We start from the raw sequence: 7,196 nt of genomic DNA on the forward strand, positions 1-7,196 counted from the left end.
ATAACACTTTCATTTCTAAACTGAACCAAAACACATTTTCCAGACGGTTTTATGCTGGACAGAGTGAGTCATCAGGAGAGGACCGCCACTTATTCAGACAATGGGAAGCCATCATTTCCCAGCATGCCTGCTTACTCACACAACTGCGATGGATTAGAAGCCAAATAAATACACAAAAACAAATGTCCACTTCCCACTTCCCAGGTCAGCCAGGAGGTTTTTGTTCAACCCGTTATTTATCCGGGGTGGTTTGCGACGCACGGCATGTTGCCGTCATTCACTTTCATAAAGTTACACACACATTATCATTTGACCACAGCTTCCTACTGCCGGCCGCTGAGCAACCCCACTCAAATAATTGGCTTAAATGTCTTGCTCGAGGGCACAAAGGTGGTTGGAGAACATCATTCGCTCACTTCTCCTGTCCAGATGTTCCTAACCGGTCATGGGATTCAAACCAGCATCCTCCCAATCACAAGCCTGCTTCTCCGACCTCAAAGAGCATGGTGCAGGTTGGAGACCACATTGCATTAATATGTGGGAGAGGAGCAATGCGATGGGGGGGGGGGGGGGGGGGGTAATCAGACATAGCTGCATCTAGACTGGTTTTTGTAAACTGCAGGGGGCACTGTTCCAGAATTGGAACTGTACACCTGTGAGTCAGCTCCAGCAGAAGTCAGCAACAAGTGATGTCACAGGTATTGAATGTCCATTTAGAATCCCACCTTTTTCTCCATATTTCTGCCCTGTGGACCTGTAAAAGAACAAATTGGCGATACTGTTTGCAGTGTAACTTGAGCTGTTTTTCCGTTCTGTATAGCACACAGAATCAGATGATGGGCGACTAGTGTTAATTTTGTCGACTACCTATTTTTACTGATGAAAACTAGACGTTAACTAAATAAAAACAAAGTTGTGATGACAAAAACTATGAGGACCATTGAGATTTTCATCAACAAATAAAAACTAGAGTAAAATAGGAAGGGACGCATTGGGAATCAGAAGAGAAGGAGAAGATCTGTGTCTGTATTGCAGCTTAATAAGAGATGAATAGGTCTTTCCAATGAGTTTGGAAAAGAAACAATGATTAGGGTTTTTGCTTATAAGATGAGACTAAAATACTCTGACTTTTACTAAACTTGACTCAATAAAAACAGGATGAGGTTGACTAAATATGATGAAATATGATGACACAGCACTAAGACTAATATGACTAAATAAAAAAATAGCCAACAAAATTAACACTACGAGTGACTATACAGCAGGCCCTCATAGAACGCTCAGAACGTTTGAAATAGAACATGAACCCCTAAACAGGAAGAAGATCTGACTGGATGGGCGGGGCTTTAAGACTTCCACGTTTGCCAAATCCCCTTGGCTCGGTGCGACTGCATTTCTAAGTCAGAGAAGATGGACATCTTGAGACATTCCAGAAAAACACTCATATTGATGGCCAGTGATGTGTGTGTGTGTGTGTGTGTGTGTGTGTGTGTGTGTGTGTGTGTGTGTGTGTGTGTGTGTGTGTGTGTGTGTGTGTGTGCGCACACGTGTCCGCGCGCATCTGATATCCAGGAATGAAGTGGGAGAAGAAAATCTGAAACTTGTCCATCTTCTATATTGTTAAGACAGAGTTTGGCTGAGGAACAGAAGCTCACAAGCAGAATGAAAAACAGCCTTTATCCACACAGGGCTGTATACCTGCCTCCAAAATCTGAGTGAATCCAATGTATTTTCATGGTTGGCATACCTAATCTACGGAAGCCCATTAAGGACATGACATGACACAAGGTAGCAAAACAACAAAATGCATCAAGTGCATACCACCATATCCTAACAGCTAAAGGTGAATGGCCTGCTGTCCATTAAGTCCTGCATATTCCCACATTTGACCATCCTTGAAGGCACCACTAAAGAGCAGAGCAGAACTTCTGTGTCTCCAAATGACGTACAGTATACTACAGTACGTCATTTGGGCCAGTTTTGCCAGCAAATGGGAACTCGTCTCAAACTCAATGGGATTTTTGTATGGGGATTTTAGTTAAATGTTTGAAATAAGGTCTGTGGTTAACTTTGTGTTCAGCAAGATAATCTGCACAAATGAGGACCACTTTTATGATTTCCGAAGCGTAAATGAGATTTTTTTAAATGTGATTTTCAGAAAATGCTTCAAAAATCCTGAAAGTGGTCCTCATTTGTGAAGATTATGTTGCTGAACACAACGTTTGCCGTTTCAGAAACTTTTGTTAACCACAGACCTTAATTCAGGCCGTTATTTATTTATTTTTGGCATTTTAATGCTTTATTTGACAGATAGAGAGAAGAGGAAGGCATGGAGGACAGAGAGGGGAGGACATGCAGCAAATGTTGGCAGGCCAGATTCGAACCTGGGTCACTGTGAGGACTACTCTGTGAACCACAAGGGCGCCCCCTTATTTCAGGCATTTAACCGAAATTCAGATTAAAAAATCCCATTGACTTTTAAACGAGGGAATCGGAAGTGCATGACTACAAGGTCTACAAGAATAATGTCATCCGGTCATAAGTCCGGAATATGGCCCAGGTTTCAATTACCGATGATCATTCACTTGCATGAGGTGAGGGTCCAGTTCATCATCTTCTTCATCATGTTCAGGTCTCTCGTCGGTTGTGAGGTAAACTCCATGGCACACCAATCAAACAACAACAACAACAACAAACACAGATGTGTGTTTGGTGTGCCATGGCTGTCTTCCTTGTTTGGAGATGTTTGTTTGGTGTGCCATGGCTGTCTGTCCTTGTTTGGAGATTTGTCTGTGTTTAGCCCATGGCACACCAATCAAACATTATCCAACAACTGCAGTTGATTGTCTGTTCGATTGATTGATTAGTTGTTGGATAATTGAACCTGGTGATGCTGGAAGGGGGGTGGAGCGGTGGGGGGTCCAGACCAGACCCACTGCTAATGCTCATTGAGCCCCTTAGGGAACATGATCCCCAATTTGTTAATCCAATGTTATTCTGTGACTTATCCTCAGATGAATTCAGTTAACACTGGATTATAGAAGCAAATGGAACATAATCAGCTGCAGTTAGTTTATGGACTGGTTTATTTACACATCATTGAGCCAATGCATGCTGGGATAGAATCCAGGCCCTGAATATCCTGAAAAGGAATAAGCTATGGAAAACGAATAAATTATTATTGATTTGGTGAGAGTCAAACACGTGAAGGCCGCATGAGGTTCCGCTTTACACTTGATCTGTTTGCACTTTGTGTGTGTGTGTGTGTGTGTGTGTGTGTGTGTGTGTGTGTGTGTGTGTGTGTGTGTGTGTATGTGTGTATGTGTGTATGTGTGTGTGTGTGTATGTGTGTGTGTGTGTGTGTGTGTGTGTGTGTGTGTGTGTGTGTGTGTGTGTGTGTGTGTGTGTGTGTGTGTGTGTGTGTGAGATGTCTGCTTGCATGTTAAAGAGAAATTCGATTGGTAACATGGGAGAAAGAGTTCTGGGCCGCTTTTCTCTGCAGTCCGGCCGACGGCGACAGGCTTCAAGCACAAGACGGCCAGAAACCCACGGTCATTATGTAGAGACACACAGTAAATGCATCTTCTACAAACAATAGGTCTCCCAGCAGGAAACAGATGGGATGCATGAACCAGGGCAAGGATTCCAGCAATCTGTCTTCAATTCCACCCATAAAGATCAATGCATTTAATGGTAAGTGGCAATTTAACATTTCAGCTTTGAAAGCCCTGTGTTTTAACTCCATCTTGAGTTGTGGACACACAGACTGTTTGTTCATGTGAGTCCAAGTCTCCATGTTTCTACCCAGAGATGCTGTAGAGCAGAGGTTCTCAAATGTTTTTCAGCCAAGAACCCCTTACAAGATAGACAATATACCGGGGACCCGCTCATTCTGATTTGTGATTTTTGGCTAAGCTTAATTGTTTCCACGGTAACGTGCTTGACTTTTAAATTGATAAATGTGTTAGATTAGAATGTAATCCATGAACCATTTTAGATTTAAAGCATAAAATATTTTCGTTGAACTATGAAGCTTTTGCAAAAAAAAAGTTTTTATTTTTATTTTCCTGAAAACTTTTCACGGACCCCCTGGCAATGTGCCACGGACCCCCATTTGAGAACCACTGCTGTAGAGCAATGATTCTCAACGTGGGGTCCGGGGAACAACCAAGGGTCCTTGAGGTAGTTCCAGGAGGTCCCAAGACTCAATACAAGCTGAAACATCATGTGCCTGTTCAGCTCTATTACTTATTACTGTATGTCTGGCAATGCTGTTCTAGATGAATCTATGCTGAGTTAAAAAGTGTTTTCTCCAAAGTTGTGCACGTACAAAAAGAAATTCAAAACCCCCCAAACAGCAGGAGAAAACAAGCAGTGTCACTAACAAGCTGCCTAAAGGCCACAGGACTCAGCCTAACCGGTGGAAAGGCACGGCTGAGTGAGCCTGAGGTATAAATAGAGCTGTGAGAGGAGGCGAGGAGAGGAGAGGTCAGACAGAGACTGGCAGGTCTGCAGACAGACTGCACGCAGGCTTTGTGGGAGGCCACCCCACCCAACAAGTCATGACAAGTCTTGACATGTAGATGATAGGCAATTTGTGACAGGGACTGCTGTTTTGGGTGACAAGCAGGCCAAGGTCATTTTTCAGTTGATTATGAAAGTGCAGATTGTAAGCTTTCTTTTTTTGAAATTCTCTTTTTATTATAGAATTATCAGGTCCATTATACATTTCACACATTTTCATCATTGTATCCATCTTTTCATCATGCACAACCATATACAACCATCCTACCCAATCATTCCGATGTCAATTCCAATAATGATGTTGTCTTTCTTAAACTTATGTACTGTTACTGACCATTAATCCCCAATTTCCTATCCTATGTCAATAACTTACATCCATAATCCACACTTTTATAGTGCTCGAACCCGAGCAATGGGGTGTGCCTTCATACTACTCTAACCCCTTATCTTATGGGGAGATGAAATAAAACAAACCAGCAAACAGACAGAAAAAAAGAAAAAACAAACACTATTACAGTTTACACAAATGATGGTCTAATATTTATGATGTACATTATCCAGCTTTCCCATCTTTTCAGGAACTTGTCCTGTTGCAGTCTAATTGAAAAAGTAATTCTCTCCATTTTATATATTTCGTAAATTATATCAATCCATTCATCTACTGTTGGTCTGTCCGGTCTTAGCCACCTTCTTGTAATTGCTTTCCTGCCCGCTGCGCTCAGAATCCTGAATAAGTACCCATCCGGAGAAGAAGCATTTTCTGATGATAGGGCACCCAAGTACATCGTTTCCATTTTAAATGGAATTCCCCCATGAAACACCTTTTCCATCACCCCATGTATCTCCTCCCAGAATCTGACTAATACCGGACAAGACCAAAATACATGATAATGGTTGGCTTCTGATGACCCACACTGTCTCCAGCACATGGAAGAGTTGGTATAATGTCTTGACTGTACCGGTGTAATAAAGAATCTCATAAGGCCCTTCCAACAGAATTCTCTCCATGAGGCTGAACTTGAAGTCCTCCACTGCAACACACACAAATTCTCCCACTCTTCATCAGTTATATATATGTCTCCATCCCTTTCCCATTTATGTCTTACATACCCTGTACCTTCCTTTGTTTGTTGCAGGCCCCCGTAGAGTCTTGAGATGGTTTTTTGACTCGAGCAAGATATGTATGCCTCTGTAAAAACTTGTAAAAAAATATTGTCCTTTAATTTTTCTTTATTTTCCCTCAGTAGCTGTTCTATATGATGCCGAATTTGGAAAAACCTAAAAAAATCTTCATCAGTCAGGTCATGTTGCATCTTCAGATTTCTGAAACTTTTCATGGACCCTTGTTCAATAAAGGTACAGTAAGCTGTTAAGCCCTTATCCGTCCAACCCCTAAATCTCGCATCCACTCTACTGGGAGTGAATTCTGGGTCAAACGCCCCCCATCTCAAGACTCTAACAGCTTCATTCAATTGGCATTGTACAATTGCCTTGTTCCACAGTTTGAGTGACAAGCTAATCCAGGGATTCCCCAATTCCATTAGGTCATTCCTCCATTCCTTTACACCCAAAACCGCTTGAATTGGGTATCCCTCTGTCTTAGCCATCTCAATCTCCTTCCACCTTGCAGAGTATTCTGAGTTACACCAGCATGCCAGAGGTCTTATCTGGGCTGCCGTATAATAATCTCTCAGACACGGGAGTGCGACTCCACCCTTATTTTTGGCTAACTGTAAACTCCGATATCTGATTCTAGCTCTACGCCCTTGCCAAATGAATCTCGATATAATTTTGTCCCATTCTTGAAATTGTTGATCTGATATTTCCAATGGCAAGGACTGAAAAAGATACAGCACTCTCGGCAAGATATTCATTTTTATCGATTCTATTCTTGATCCAAAGTTCAAAAAAGGTATTAAATCCCATCTCTTCAAGTCTTCCCTAATCCTCTGATTCAGTGGAAGGAAATTAAGCGAAAACAGTTTTGACAGGTCCTTTGATATATTCACTCCCAAATATCTTATAGATTCCGCTTCCCATTCTAGCTGAAATTTTGTCCTGATGTTTTTAGAAGGGCTATAGTTAAAGCTGAGCACCTGTGTTTTAGCTACATTCAATTTATATCCAGAGAAAGAACCATATTGCTGAAGAATAGAGAACAAATGAACCAGTGAATGCTCGGGGCGGGACAGATACACCAACACATCGTCCGCAAATAAAGAAATTTTTTGTTCCCCCCCCTTCATAACTATGCCTTCAATTTTTTTATTCTGTATGATCCACTGGCTCAGGGGCTCTATAAAAATTGCAAACAGGAGAGGACTAATTGGACACCCCTGTCTCGTCCCCCTCTCCAAGACAAACGGGTTGGACACTGCTCCATTTAGATTGTAAGCTTTCAAATGATGTGTCGTACATTATACTCTGAAAATAGCAAAAATACCACGGTGGCCGTAGGCATACAATACATTATTCTGTAGAAAACTCGTGGAAAAACATGAAGCTGCATTAGAAGCAAGTGGAGATATCTCTCCTCACTGCACCATGTTTCTCTTACCCCTTCTAAAGCCACCTATTTCTGAAGAAAAAGGTGAAAACGACATACCCAAACTAAAATGCTTACTGTGGCTGAACCGCTAGGGTTACAGACAACTGCCTGACCTTTTCTGAAA

This window comes from Poromitra crassiceps (assembly GCF_964638095.1).
Source record: "Poromitra crassiceps genome assembly, chromosome: 3".
NCBI lineage: Eukaryota > Metazoa > Chordata > Actinopteri > Beryciformes > Melamphaidae > Poromitra > Poromitra crassiceps.